The sequence below is a fragment of the Rhipicephalus microplus genome, chromosome X (genome assembly GCF_043290135.1).
Source record: "Rhipicephalus microplus isolate Deutch F79 chromosome X, USDA_Rmic, whole genome shotgun sequence".
Taxonomy (NCBI): Eukaryota; Metazoa; Arthropoda; class Arachnida; order Ixodida; family Ixodidae; genus Rhipicephalus; species Rhipicephalus microplus.
In genome coordinates, this window is record NC_134710.1 from 398,345,003 (window position 1) to 398,360,551 (window position 15,549).

General features: G+C 45.2%; 1 long non-coding RNA gene across 1 annotated transcript; it reads left to right on the forward strand.

Annotated features, from left to right (window-relative positions):
• Nucleotides 1-2,816: 2,816 nt before the first annotated feature.
• LOC142776463 (uncharacterized) lies at nt 2,817-14,510 on the forward strand. The gene is made up of 2 exons (XR_012887554.1): nt 2,817-3,116; nt 14,313-14,510. It is a non-coding gene; the product is annotated as an uncharacterized LOC142776463 (long non-coding RNA).
• Nucleotides 14,511-15,549: the final 1,039 nt, after the last annotated feature.

A 15,549-nucleotide genomic window follows, 5' to 3' on the forward strand; every position in this document is an offset into this window, starting at 1 on the left:
GATGGGACGGTACTCAGCTTTTGGGTGATGTTTACTTGCAGTCGTCACTGCATGCTGCAATTACACCAAGAATTTTCTCTCTTTCGCGGATCTCTGTCACATCACAGTAAAAGACTGCCACATGAAGTCGAGTTTTCCGCGCATGGTAACAAAAATCACGGACGACGACTCGCCCGGCGTGCAAGCTAGTCTTCGCAATCGGCCGCCATCACGGAGGAAGGAAACCTTTCCTTCCTTCGTGGCCGCCATGCACGTAGGGTGGCTAGAAACACTAGAACCATTCTAGCCACCTTAGAGTGTACTAGAATAGGTCGAGTGGCGCGACCGCTGCTATTTTCCTGAAGCTCTGTACGCGGTTGCGATAGAGGGCGCTACGAGCAATCCGGCTTGGTCGCGCATCGCTCGCGCGGTCGTGCGTTGCCGGGCTTCTGCGCCTTTGGCGACACGTGCGACGGCCAGTTTCTTACCGGTGTACGGCTATAGATTTATACTGTCAGAGTAGCATTAAAAATAGTGTTTCCACACGATAATCAGGCTTTCGCCTCATAATATTGCCCCTAAATGTTGCTGCACTGGTTTCGCGGCTCTGAGCGTCTGCTACGGTGACGCGCGAATGCGCCCCTTGCGTAGGTTCTTCGCGATTCCGTTTTTTTTTTAGTCTTTTTACCAATTGAGAGAAACTGTCAAGACCGCGTGCTGTCCGTCTCATTGTGCATGGCCGCAGTAAAGCGAAGCTGTAAATAGCAGTTCAAATTGGAATGAATGTCGTGAGCGAAAGCTACACGTGTGCTTTTGTCACAACGCCTCGGCTACGGGAAGGAATGCTTTAAATAACGATGCTAATAGAAAACTGCTTTTTCTTACACCCATATTAAAAGGACAACAGCGATGTCTGCATCCCTTAGCTTTTTATTGGATCAGCAGCAAATATACAAATATCGTTCAATGTGTAGAAACAAGCAGCTGTAATTTAGCCAAAGGATAAAGCCAGGCATAAACCAACGCGGTTTTTTTCCACCTGTCAACAGCATATTAAATGTGTTTACAGACACGACAAAATAAAAATAAAGATGTTTAAAACCGGCTGCTATATACAAAGAAATATCAGTCACACACACTATGCATAAAGATACATCTTAAAGGAAAACAAAATAAAAATAAAGATGCTTAAAACTTATTGCTTTACATATATACAAAGAAGTATCACTGTTACACTGGCTATGTACACAGATAAACTTCAAAGTACAAAAAAATCACTGTAAATACTATGTACAAAGAAAACTGTTACAGGTATGTAACAGGACGAGTGGAGCACTCAGCTGTACGGGAATCCTACACGCACCTACGGAGCTTTAGGTGCTGCAGCCTCCTGCGCCGTTCTTCCTTAGCTCTATTGATTCCTTTAACCAAAAAGTGCAATCGAGTGACAACATAAAATTTTACCACATGAGACTTCACTGCTTTTGCATGTTGAGCACAGCCAAGGGGTCTCCCTTCAACCCTGACCAGATGCAGCACATCTAAAATGCTATCACTGCGCAGTTCATTAGTGCTGAAGCAGTCTGTAAATGTGTCTTCTAAATAGCTAACGAAGTCAAACAGCTCCTTAGACGGGTACAACAAACCACCTTTGTCGCAAAAGTTCGTAAAGGCCGAACACTCATGTTCCTTCCCTTCTGAAGCTGGAACAAGCAGTGAAGTACGACAAGCAGTGCATCCTGACTTCTGCACACACTTTCTAGCAACATATCCAGCCATGTAATATGCTAGGCGAGAGTCACTTTTTTTTCCCACAAGGCTGTAATGCTCAGTTGGGACAGCAATACTGTCATGGCAGGCAGCGCTTTCTATCACGTCAAGATCTCCTTGAGCGATGTGGTCATCAATTGTTTGCTGCAGGCTTGTTGCATCTGCCGAGTGTGCATCTCCAGTGTCGAGCAGTGATGTAAGCACCAATGGTATAACGCTCGCACCGTGCACTGGCTTAGCTAGGCTATAGTAGCTCAGGCAGTTGACAGCAATTAAGAAGTGCTCTGGGGTCGGATGGGCATTACAGCCCGACGACTGCCGCACAACTCCAAACAAGTTCTCGAGTGGATCTTGGCTTAGGTTACTCGTCATCAAATACCTGTAGCTTAGTTCTGTGGTAACATAGTCCAGTAAAGAAAGCACACTGGACAGCGTAACCCTCAGGCCAGTAGCTGTCTGCTTGCTAAGGAACCCGACGCCCTTGCCGACATGCTGCTCCCACTTGTCAATGTAGTCTAGAAAACTGGAGAGCGCAGAACTACCACTTGAGTGCGGCCAAAGAGCCTCGGACTTGAATCTGGAGGTCATCAGTTTGATGAGAACACGCAGTCCCCGTCGCCTTCGCTGCAAATTGCAATGGCCCGGCGGCGGACGCGGAGGAAATTTCCAAGCCGCTTCGATCGCAGCGCCCCCACGCTAACTTTCCGCAGTTCGGGCTTCGCCAGGAAGCGTAGGCGGCGCCCGGCGATCGCGCCACTCAACCTATTCTAGTACACTCTAGCCACCTTAATGCATGTCTTGGAACGTTCTCATTGTTGCCATCATAATACTTAAAAAAAAAGCGCTATTGTGGCTAAAAGCGCTAAATTTAAACGCATAAAACACTCAAATTTTCGCAATGCAAAATGCAAACAAGCGTGCTCACGTAGTACTAATAAATATATATTGCATTAAATTTATATAACCTACTTTTAAGAGAGTAGCGTTTGCAGATTTCTTCAGTAGATAGCGCCACCTTCCTGATAACGTTGAGGCACGAGCGTTTGTTTATTGTACAGAGTCTTACCTAAGAAGAGGTTTTCTGGGGATTTTTTGACCTAGAGATTTTCGATGGTAGCGCCGTTACGTCGCAACGGAGTTTTTGAAACGTCGCCGACGCCGCTTCGCCGGCCGGTGAGGTGTTCGCTGGCCTGATTCTCAAGCTAGCGCCTTGCTCGAGGGGGTTTGATCATTTGTCTGTGATTTGGCTCTGCAAGTCGTGCAGCTTTCGTGTGGCGAACGTGGTGCACGAACTGGTGCCCCGTGGTGACTGTGCTTGATCAATCGGCAGGCATCGCAGGCTGAAGTGCGCTGCCTTGCCACAACATGTAAGCAGTCGTCTCTATTATTTGTAGTTGTACTCAGCCCTGTTGGCCATTATCCCACATGTAATAGTGAAAAATACATGTGAACATCAGATAGCGTGATAATATGGGCTATGCTGCCAGACTTCGAGAACACTTTCCCAGATGCTTCCCATATGTAGTGCTGAATTTTTCGGCACCTGTTATAGCTTCCTGAAAAGTTGTGTAATTTGCACCGAGTCATCCTCTCATTACACTGATATGCTGGAATGGCAAAATTAAATTGTACTTCGCGTTGCCCATTTGGGATTGAGAGAACAAAACTGGTGTACTTGTAATGACCCTACTTGCGTGCTTCTCCGCAGCGCACGTACATGGCGGTGAAGCCGGACGTGTAAATGCCAGTATCTTTATTGTGTGCTTCTCCGCAGCGCACTTGTATGGCACCGAAGCCGAACTTGATCATGCATTGCATCATTTGTCGCATTTGCAGACATAGAGATGAGCGTTTGAAGTTCAAATCAGTACGTATTTTTCTATACTTTTGTCCAACAACTTAATTTTTTAATTATGTGGACATATTTGTAATGAATATCCCACCAAAATCCTAAGCTCTCATATTATGGAAGAACATGTCATCATTTGGTCCTCCTACACACTGCTGTATCGTGGAATGAACATCTCGGCTGTTTCTCATGCTAATACATACTGGGCGATAGAAGGGCCATGGGACGAATTTGTAAGCGACTATTCAGTCGAGCTGACATCCCCAAAGCCACGGATCTTGCAAAGCTTAGCTCTGAAAAACACTTCAGTTATATAAATGTTCGCTCTATTCTTAGTAAAGCCCAAGGTATGCAAGCTTGCTCAGCTAACATCTGTGGCATCCCCTCCTGGTCCTTTTATGCCTAAGCTTGCAAAAGACACTAGCGAGCTTTTGCTTTTCAAGTATTGTTTACTTTCAGCTTAAATCTGATTCTTCCATATAATCTACTCGGTAAACCGCTTGAAGTAAACTGCTGTAATGAACTAACAATAAAGTGTTTTAATTTAATTTTTAATTATTTTAATTTATTTTACAAAACTGCAACCAAGAAGCAAATGGAACAGCTGCAATATAGCCTTTCATTATCAAAGCGGTGAGTTGGGCTTGTCGGTACATTATTCTGGTGCATTACAGTGCAGGAAACACAATAGACAGAATGCAAATGACAACCGCTGATTGGGAGAGCAATTCTGGCAGGTTATACAGTGGCCAGCTAGCCCTTTCAGACGCCACTCACTATTTTCATTTAAAAAAAATTTTTTGTGTTTGAACTGTCTATATTCGACCAAATAAGATGAACTGACAGGCTTCCGACAAAAGTACAAGCGCAGTTTATTTTTTACAGTCATGTACACAATTGTGTACATAGCGTCATAGAGGTCAAGAAACAGGAAAAAGTCTTTCAAGTGTGAAATTTGTAGTAGCAGTTACGATCCTTGGTCATGCAGAGCGGCACTTCACATTTCTTGCAAAAAACTCTTGATCTTCCTTTGCAACCTTCATACTGGCATCTAGAAGGAAGCGTTTGGTCCCGAGCTTCTGGCCAATGATCCGTTCCATCGTAGCGTGCATCCGAGCAAGGCCGTCGAATGCGGACTTTCCTCTCCTCAGGAACATCCGCCGGTTCGACTTCGTAGGAAGGCCTTCCACGCTTTCTTGTGTTTGGCACGCTGCTAATGAGAGCCTCAGCGATTTGAAGACGGAAGTGCATAAGATCAAGCAGCTTTGATCGCCGATTGTGTGCATTCTCACGCAAATACTCCATCCAAGCATTACAGACAGCTAGGTCTACAAAATGAAATATTGCCTTCAGCGTCCATTTCTTTGACCTGATCTTGGTGCGGTACAAGCTCAAGAGAAAGTCCATCTTGTCCACGCCTCCCATACTTCGATAGTACTTGGCGATGACCTCCGGCTGCTTCACTAATATGTGTTCACGCTTAGTTTCGTCCCACCTCCTGACATCCTCTTCATTACCAATGCCAACAAAGTTGGACGCGACCGACACATCCTTGTTGTCTTTCCAGATCACTACTACAATATCATCACTTGTGACGTATTCAGCAGAGGATCCCCACGGCTTTTTGTTGATCACCTTTTTGGATTCAAGAGGGCACTTTCCCAGCCTGTTTTTTCGCACAGTTCCTGCTGCCAAAATTCTGTGCTCTCATAGCTGGCGAAGGAGAGGAACTTATGTAAAGTAGTTATTAAAGTAAAGTTGGTAATTGCATCCATAAGAAATTCTTTTAGATAGATGCAAGACAACACCAGAACAAAGACCGTATTCTTTCTTCAGGTCGGCGAAAATCGTGTTTTCTCCCTTGTATATTGCAAAGTCGTAAACCACTGATACCACACAGAGCGAACACTTTTATGCGCCAGGGAGATGGCTTGCCTTTCACATACTGCTTTATGGAAAGCTGGCCTTTAAAAGGGTTCATTTGCTCGTCGACTGAGCATTCCTGTTCATGAGCCAGCTCCAAGCATCGCTTTCGTATGAGCTCCAGAAATGGACGCACTTTCCACAGGCGATCTTCACTGTCAAATCCAGAATCTTCTAGAACAATGTGAAGATTATTTCGAAGCTTGAAAAAGCGCTTCTCCGTCATAGTTTGGCTGATGAGAGGAACCTTCATCATTGGGTTCCAATACAGCCTTACCCGAGGTAAGTGAACGACGCCCATCAGGATATGAATACCGAACAGCTTTCTCATTTCAGTGGCTGTGGTATTCACATTATGCAGAGTTGTTTTCACACTATATTGATTCGTCTTTTCTGCTATTACTCTGAAAATGGACTCGGGCACGTACCTCGAAAAGTACGTGTATGGCGTACAAGTTTCATCCGCCTCCGGTGGGCACTCGTTGTGACCGCTGAAGTCGATGTCTGATGGGGGCGCGTAAACTTTCTTTTTCCACTGAAAGTTCTTCGGTACGTTGTCTTCAACACGTATTTCTTTCAATAGGGACCTGTCGCCCCCGTCTTCGCCTTTAGTGGAACTTGGTGTGTCACAATTTTTCCGCGGAACATCTTCCTGTGGAATGTCGTCTTCATCGTCACTTTCGCCGATATCAGGCACATTCCCGGAAGCAATCTTCTCCAGTAGTCTGTCGGCTGTTTCTTTGGTTGCATGATGCGACTTTGTTTTGTAAAAAGTCGCACAAGGCAAGCCGATTAAATTTGAAAAATAGCAGTGACGTATGTGGTTAGACAGCAATTGGCGTGTGGCCCTCTCTTCTTCCACTATCACGCTTTGTACACAATTGTGACCATGCACTAAATGCTCCGCTGGCAATGCAGTCTTTTCCGTAACGCTGAGTATTTCCAGATACGCACATGTTCGTGTATAAGACACGGTTACCATATTTTTTTAGTGCCAGATGACTTTTATTAAAAGCAGGAGAAATCATCGAAGGAGCTCACCTGTGGAAACCGTCGCGTGCGCCGCCATGTTGTTTGGTTATGGTCGTAATTCCTTTATTATCCGGCAGATGACCCTAAAAACTTCAGTGTTACCAGACGAGGGACACACAAATCGACCAATGTTATCGAAAACCTTCATTTTTTTATTGTTTTATCGTAAAACCGTAAAAATCAAATGTACACAATTGTGTACTTAGCGTTTGAAAGGGCTAGGAAACCTTCAAAATCTTTTAAGTCATGCACATTCTTCACATTGTTTACATGCTCTCTTATCCTATCATTTATGCAACGCCCGGTTTGGCCATCGTACACTTTACCTCACACAAAAGGAATTTTGTACTCTACCCCTTCTGCACAATCAGCAAAGGGCGTCCTGTGCTTTGTGCCACAGACCTATTTCATCTTTGCTTCCAGGTCGGTCAATCTGCAGAGCTTAGACAATCTGTTCGGTACTGAAAATATGAGTTCCGCGTCTTACTACTGGGCCACCTTTTTCAAGTTGGACGGCAGCTTGTGCATATAAGGTATCTAAGCTACCTTCTGCCAGCATTGTGTGATGGCTTCATAATTTTGTGGGTGGTGGCGCACCTTCTTGAGCAGGCTGTCTGCAACTGAAATGTGGAGTGGCTGGAGATGCCCAGCATCTCCAGATGCACAGCCTTGTAGCTTTACGCTCACTGAAGTGGTTATAAGAGGGAAAAGAAGAAAAAAGTGAGCCCCGTAACTGTCTGCGTCAGGGTACGGCACCTCAACAGTAGCTCACAGGGGATGGGGGTGAGGAGGGATTAAAAAGATAGAATGAAAGGTATATATATAGAGAGAGATGTGCTGAGACAGCAAGCGAGGACATATCAAGGGGATAGGAGAGATAGGAAAGATGGAAACATGGTCACAGGAGTCCGAGGTCGGGGCACCACTTGCGAGAGCTCTTGTCGGCGTCAGGAGATGGCGTAGGGCAAGTCCAGTAGGTCAGAGCTACGCTGTTGTCGGAGGTCGGTGTCAGGAGATGACGTAGGGCCAGCCCAGTCGGCCAGAGCTACGCTGACGTCGGAGATCGCAAGGGCACAACCGGTCGGCACGGAATCCAGCGAGAATGCTTCAGAAGTACAGTGTGGGCAAGATTTTCCCATAGCACTCTTGAGGCAGAACGTGGCAAGAGCGAGTTTAACGAGCTTAGAGTGGGTGGACTTGAAAGGTAGTAGTGGTTTGTTAGTATCTGGTTCATAGCACCAGCAGACGCTAACACATGTAAAATGAAACCGGATATCTAAAATCTAGTTTGGCCATTTGCTGGGAGTTCATAGGTTAGGCTAAATGGGCTCATCACACCAAAAACACATCAAGTAGCACTTTGCTTTGTATTTCCAAGTGGTACGATCACCAGTTAAACAATTAGGTAATTGTCAACATATCAGAATATGCTGAAAATATTTTCATTGGTGAGCGAGCCGTTGATCTGACGACTGAAGTAAGCAATAACTAGGTCTCTAATAACCGAGCGATGCATGAACAAAACATACGCCTTGCTTCTGCTGGTGTGGGATCCTTTCAAACATTACCTAGGTAGAGAGCTAATAAACGCCTAAACATTCTAAGAAACCACCAGCGGAAATCCCCGCAGAGTTTTGGAAAGCAACGAAACTGTGTCAATATAATGCTCAACACACTGAAGGGTTAGGTTATGATGCAAAGAATAAAAAAGATCTTCGATGTCAATCGAAAATCCTGACAGCACATGTCAGTGAAAGTGCCAAAGGCGTCTGAAGCCTGGTTAGATTTAGTCTCAATAAAAGGGTCATCTATCACTAAAAGCTTGAGATTACGCTGATTCAGATTCATAGACAATGGTCCAAAAAGGTACGTCGACCTTGTGAATTTTTGCACTAAGAGACATTTCAAAAATTGTTCTTGCTCTTATCGACCGTGTTCTATCGTGGCCGAGGAAAGACACGGACGCCGGGACCAGACAGGAAAGAATGCCTCTTTATTGAAGGAATGCTCTGCTTTTAAAGCCCTTTATCGTGACGACGGTCTTACGTCATGGCTCGTTTGATAACTGATATCACACTCTTCCCTTCTTAGTGAAACAACAGTCATTTCAACTTGCTCTTTTCGTGAAGTCTTTTGCAGCATACCGCTCAGGAGGCTTCCGCACGCGGGTGCCTTGTCACGGTAATGCTGACGATGATTCGTTGCCTGTAGGAATAGGCTGCTCAACTTCTGGGGAGCTAGATTCGGTCTTGTTAAGCCTTGCATTCCCTGTTTCTGTACCTGATGACGCGTCTAGAGGTGGTTCTGGTGGTAGGACCTGGGGAGTCTGGTCGTCGCTGGAATCTCCTTACTTTGATGAGGTTGCCTGAGTTGGATCTTGTCTTCTTGGCCAAGGTTCGCTTGACACGTTGCCTTTCGAAAAGACGTCTCGAGAAGACGAATCCTGCAAAAGGCTTCCTGGCACTTTTGATCCTCCTAGGTGGATTCCTCTATCATTCTGCAAACCAGTTGCGGATGCCACATTACTAGGGACTTCGGTCCATACGCTAGTTTTCTTCTGTCGCAAGTGATCCACGTGAGTGAACTGTAGTCGCCCTTGAACCCTAATCATGTACTCGACTGGGTTGATAACTTGCTCAACAGTACGTTCTTGCCATGATACCTGCTCACCACGTGTGGTCTTTACGTACACTCCGTCTCCCACGGAGAAAAATTCAGCGGGTCCTCTGTGGCGATTACGTCACTCCGTGTCTTGTTTCAGGTGTTCCGCCATGTCTCCTGCAAAGCTTGGTTTAAGAAGAGACAATGTAATTTGGGGCAGGCGCTTAAGGAAAACTTCAGCAGGCGTCCGGGAAGTCATCGAGTGTGAGGTGTTTCTATAAGAAAATAAATTTGTTGAGAAGTTCTTGTACTGTATTCTTCACTCCAGCATGTTGATCGCTCAGAACCGGCTTCAAAAGAGCTTCCTTGGTCGCTCTTACCAGTCTTTCTGCTGCTCCATTAGAAGCAGCATGATAAGGAGGGGTCCTAGTAGGCTTGATACCCCTGTGCCTCAAGAACTCTCCAAAGTCATTTGAAGTAAACTGTGGACTGTTGTCGGTTACAATTTCTTCAGGGTAGCTGTATGAAGCGAATAATGTGTGCAGTTTTTCCAAGGTTCTCGTGGTTGTAGTCGATGGCATGACAAACACTTCAACCCGCTTAGAGTACACGTCTACAAGAACGAGTAGATTTACACCGTCTTTGACAGCGTAGTCGGCGTGAATCCTTTCCCAGACTTTTGTTGGATACCGCCAGGGTTGTAGAGGACCTGTCGACTTTGCTGGACGAGTGCTTTGGCAGAATTGACAATTCTGGACGGTTTCTTCTACGTCTTTGTCGAGTGAAGGCCACCACACGTACGACCGTGCAAGCATCTTCATACGACTCATTCCTGGGTGTCTCTCAGGCAGCATTGAGAGAACATGAGCTTGCAAAATTTCTGGCACGATCACCTGATTGCTCCGAGTCAAGCAACCCTGCTCTGCAGACAGGTGATCTCTAAGTATGAAAAATGGTCACAGCTCGTCAGGGTAATGCTGTGGCCATCCCGAAAGGACGTAGCTTAAAACACGTGTTAGAACAGTGTCTCGTTTTGTCTCTCGAGCGACGTCTTTCGCTGTCAGCGGGGTTGCGTCGAAAACGGCTGATAACTCCGGTTCATCGTTTCCAAAACTTGTAGACAGTGGCAGCCGTGATAGCGCGTCAGCGACATGCATTTTCTTGCCATTCCGGAACTTGAGATTGTACTGATACGCTGTCAACGTCAGTGCCCATCTCTGCATTCGTGCAGCTGCTAATGATGGCAGTGGCTTATCGGGCCCAAGAAGCCCAAGAAGCGGCTGATGGTCGGTGTATAGGCTGAACTTGCGGCCATACAAGTAGCGATAGAATCGTCGCAACCCAAATATGAGTGCGAGGGTTTCTTTTTTCCCTTGAGCATAGTTGCGTTCACTGCTGGTTAATGTGAGTGAAGCGAATGCGATCGGTCGTTCGGTTCCATCAGGCATTTCGTGGAAAATCACAGCTCCCAAGCCGTAAGCGGAAGAATCGCAACTAAGTCCGATTGGTTTTGTGACGTCGTAGAAGGCTAATACTCCGCTGTTCAGAATCATATCCTTAGTTTCTTCGAATGCTTGCACTGTTGCGTCCATTCCCACTTGCGGTCTTTTTGAAGAAGCTCATAAAGTGGTGCTACCACAGTTGCCGGATTCCAAAAGAATTTGCCATAGAAGTTTAGAAGACCCAAGTAGACCCTCAGTTCCGTGATGTTACTGGGCTCTGGTGCATCTCGCACTGCTTTTATCTTTTCAGCGGTGGGGTAGATGCCCTCCTCCGAGACCTTGTGCCCGAGGTAAACCACAGAATCGTGAAAAAATTTGCATTTTTCTTCCTTCAGCGTTATGTTGTGGTCGCTGAGTGCTTTCAGGACTTTTGTGGCAGTTGTGTAGCAGTCTTTTACACTGTGGCCAGTGATGATGACGTTGTCTATATAGCATCCTACGTTAGGAATTCCTTCTAGGACTTTGTCCATCATGGCCTGAAATAAGGCTGGTGCGCTCGCAATTCCAAATGGAAGTCTTTGGAATTCGTATAAGCCTTGATGCGTGTTTATCGTGAGCAATGGCTTGAACTCTTCACTGAGAGGCACTTGCTGGTACGCCGAGGATAAGTCCAGCACACAAAATAATTTGCCCCCAGCTAGCATCGAATATAAATCCTCAGGAAGCGGTAGTAGATAGCAATCAGTGTTGAGTACTCGATTGATTGTTACTTTGTAGTCTCTGCAAATTCTGATTCCGCCTCCACGCTTCGGAACTGATACGATGGGAGTCGCCCACTTGCTCGTTGTTACTTTCTTTTAGATGCCTTGACTCTCTAGTTTCCGAAGTAATTCGCTGACCGCCTCTTTAGTAGCGAAAGGCATAGACCTGGCTTTGCAGAACACAGGCGTAGCATTTGGGTCTACGGCTATTTTGACTTCGAAGTTGCGAACTATTCCCGGTGTCGTACGGAAGACTTCTGGAAATTTTTCTCGCAGAGAATTAACTGACATCCGCGCTTGTGTGACAGCACTGACGGTATTCCAGTCAAGTTGCAACTTTTCAAGCCAATCACGCCCTAGAAGCGTAGGCATAGCCTTGCCCTGGTCCTCTACTATATGTAGCGGAAGCTCTGTTTTGCAGCCGTTATGCTCGACGGTTACGGTCGCCTGTCCTCTCAGCTTTACAGGCTGTCCTGTATAAGTTTTCAACACTGCCTTTGTTAGTTTGCATGCAGTTTGCGAAAACCATTGCTTAAACGTACTTTCAGGCATCAATGTGACAGCTGCGCCCGTATCCAAAAGCATAGAAATAGGCTTCCCTTCAATCATCAAAGACACTTTGTAGCCTCGTTTCCCATCTCTAGCACACATCACGACGTGATACGTCTGGGAATCGTTGGATTCCTCGTCTGTCGCTTCAGCGTAGTTCACCGGATGGTTTTTCTTTTCTGACACATCGTTTGCAGATGCCCTGTTTTAGCACACGCGCGGCACTTCGCGTTGCGATACCAGCACTTGTCTGCATCGTGCCCTTTCCCACAGCGATAACAAGTAGTCTTCGTTTGACCCCTTTCGTTCTTATGTGCCGACGGCCTGGTTTTTGTTTGTGTTTTCCTACTGACCGCATTAATATCGGTCAAGCATTCTGCTTTAGAATGTAGCTCCCTGGTTTGCTTGGCAGCAAGTTCTTTTTCAAGTGCAATCTTGCACGCTTTTTCAAAGGTTAGGTTTTCAGTTGCGAACAATATCCTTTGAGTCTCTTGGTCGCGCAGTCCTGCCATCAGTCGATCCCTTAACGCATCGTTTAGAAACGCTGTGAACTCGCAATAACGCGCCAGATGTTTCAATTCTGTCATGAAGACTTTGACGCATTCTCCTTCCTTCTGCATGTGTTTGTTGAACTTGCAACGCTCGGCGATTACAGAATACTGAGGACTGTAGTGTTGTTCTATAACCTTCTGTATTTCTGCGAAGGTTTTGTCAGTAGGTCTGTCAGGGACTAAAATTTTCTGGAGCTCCCCGTACACTGTGCTTCCTACTATGTTCAAGAACAGTCTCAGCTTCTTTGTCTCCGGAACCTCATTAAGTACCACAAAGTTCTCAAACCTCTCGAAATACGACTTGATGTCGTCGCTGCTCGGATTAAACTCTGGCATGCTTCCGAAACGTTGCGAAGCTAGTGGAATCGCCATCTTGAAACGCTTGCCTTCTGTGCTAGGGCCAGTCGTCCGTTCCGCTTCAACCGCTGTGCCGGTGCTTGCTTCAGGATCGTACTATCATCCCATCCTCGTCACCATGTGTTCTATCGTGGCCGAGGAAAGACACGGACGCCGGGACCAGACAGGAACGAATGCCTCTTTATTGAAGGAATGCTCTGCTTTTAAAGCGCTTTATCGTGACGACGGTCTTACGTCATGGCTCGTGTGATAACCGATATCACAGATCGCCTTAACCAGATCAGAATGGTCAAGCTTCTCACACTTTTTGCAATAGACTTCTGTTTACTCAATGAAACATCGTAGTGGGAATCGACTGTATAAATCGCTTCTCTCGACATTGATTTAAGAATATTTTTGCTCAGTAGAATCATGAAACCACCTCTCTTATCGACCAGGAGGATATCGATGGAGTGGTCACATAGAAAAAAAGCTGCTCGTGTAAAGGGTGAACCGGGTTTTTAAGTTCTTGCAGCTGTTAAGGAGGTTCCCACTTCCTGTAATGCAACATGCACTCTAGTCGGCAGGGGTTTTATGCGAAATCTTACATACAAAAGAAAGCTGTGCTGGACTCGACTCTCTGAGTGCCACAGCGAACTTCGGTCCAAGGGAAAGAACACAGGCTTGACCGACTGACAAAGTTGCTTCACCGGTGATGTGCACATTGCATTGTGACTTGCATGCGTGGGGTACACGAGGTCCTCAGTCTTCTCAGGACGGTATAAATATACCTGCTATTTTATTTCCCAATAAACATTGTTGAAAGTTCAGCGCTTGTTCTCGCAATGTGTGTTCTGTCCATTGTGTCTTTCTGCATTGTAGTGCACCAAAACTTTATTGTTTCACAAGTACGTTCACAAACCAGGACCATCGCCTAAGTGTTTGAGTCTCACCATTTATGTTATGAAGTGTACATAATCATGTCTTTCGAGTGCATAAGTGGTAAAACAAACACCTTTAACTCTCATACGCTCCTCCATCTGTAAAGAGCGTATGAGAGTTAAACGTGACATCGGCATCTCCAAAGAAATTCCAATGTTCATGTCAGCTAAATAGAACAAAGAAAAGTTTTATACCATCTTTTACTTAATTATTGTTCTGCATTTACTAGTCAGCCTTTTTTTAGGTATATTGTGTCAGCTCATTATCAATTCACTCCTGGGTGATGTAGTTAACGACTAAAGGACATTCACAGTAATGCCATGAGAGAACTTATGCGATAAAGTTTGTGTGCCTCTCTGTTGCGAGATCGTTTTTATACAAGGTAAGGAGGAAGGAGTGAGTAGAAAGAACTCTGGGCGAAATTTCATAGCTTAAGGAAGCTGCATGTCCACTATTATGCCTGCATTACCTTAAAATAAAGATGTCTTTTTTTTTAGCTTTCTGCTAAGTTTTATTGTTGCATCTTACAGTTTCAGTGAATGTTACAGTAATACCTTGTTCTGATTTTTTTTCTAAGTTCATCACAGCAGCCCCATTGGAAAATAAGGGATGACCTTGGCCCGTTATGCTGAGATCTTTCTGCAGTGCGAACAAGATTCATTCATATGGATGAGGCAATGAAGAAGCATAGCAAATTTCAACAATGCATAAGCCGCATTCTGCCATGTGGTCTAAAGGGACATGTAACCAACAATACGTTAATTCTTACAATCTTTTTTCATTTGTTTTTGTTTCAAATATTCTATCAAGCCAATATATGCTTTCAAGCAGGTGCATGGTTCTAGCGCCAAACTAGATGAAGGCATGCATGCTGACACAAGAGAGATGGAGACACTTGGACTGCCAAAAGGTGCAGAAGGAAAACACTTTATTCACATCGAATACACTTTACATATAGCTCACAGTAAGAGTGCTCGGGCATCAGAGTGACACGAAAAGTTAATATTTTAACTTCTCATGGTCACTAGCTTCAACCTGTTACTATATTGAAGTACCATGTCAAGTGATAAGTTGACCACGAGATGAGAAATGGTTTAGACAGTTATGTGTAAGGAAACTGTATAGAGCAGATAATGGTTCACACCAGGGAAAACTGTTGGAATGAAGCCTTTTGTTGGTTTTCGCAGTCACAAGTCGATTAATGAAAAGAAAAAAAAAGGTTCAAGAGCAAACCTTTGAACTTCCCGCTGAATCCTCACTACCAAACAGCCTGCATGGCGTCACATAACCAAACGATATTTTTATTTATTTACTTATTTATTTATTCATCTGTGGCCGGTTTCTACAGATCAAAATGTTATGACACCTCAGCAAGGATGAAAAGTTTTGTGACTAATTTTTTTTCTTCCACACATTCAGCTCAGCCAAATAGCCCAGGAGTATGTACGCAGTAATATATTTTTTTTTTTCCATGCAGAAAAAGTTTGTTTCGTGCATTTATGGCTGGTGCACGGGAATGACAGGCCAATCGAAGTTGCTTAAAGAATTGCGATTTCAGTTTCGGTTTTTTAATTGTGCAAAGCGCCGGCTGCTTCCTGTAGCAGGTGTCAAAGTGCCTTCCTGTTTACCTTTTTGGCTGCAAGGCGTGCGTTAAACCTCCAAGCTTTAGCGCTGTTCTACGTGACATTGTGAGATCTATGTGGATAAATACGTGGCGATCACATTTAGCACCACCCAGAACATCGAGCTTCAATATTTGATGTGCGACACTTCGCCTACTGGTCATCAGAAGGTGAGCAAAACGCCGCTTCATC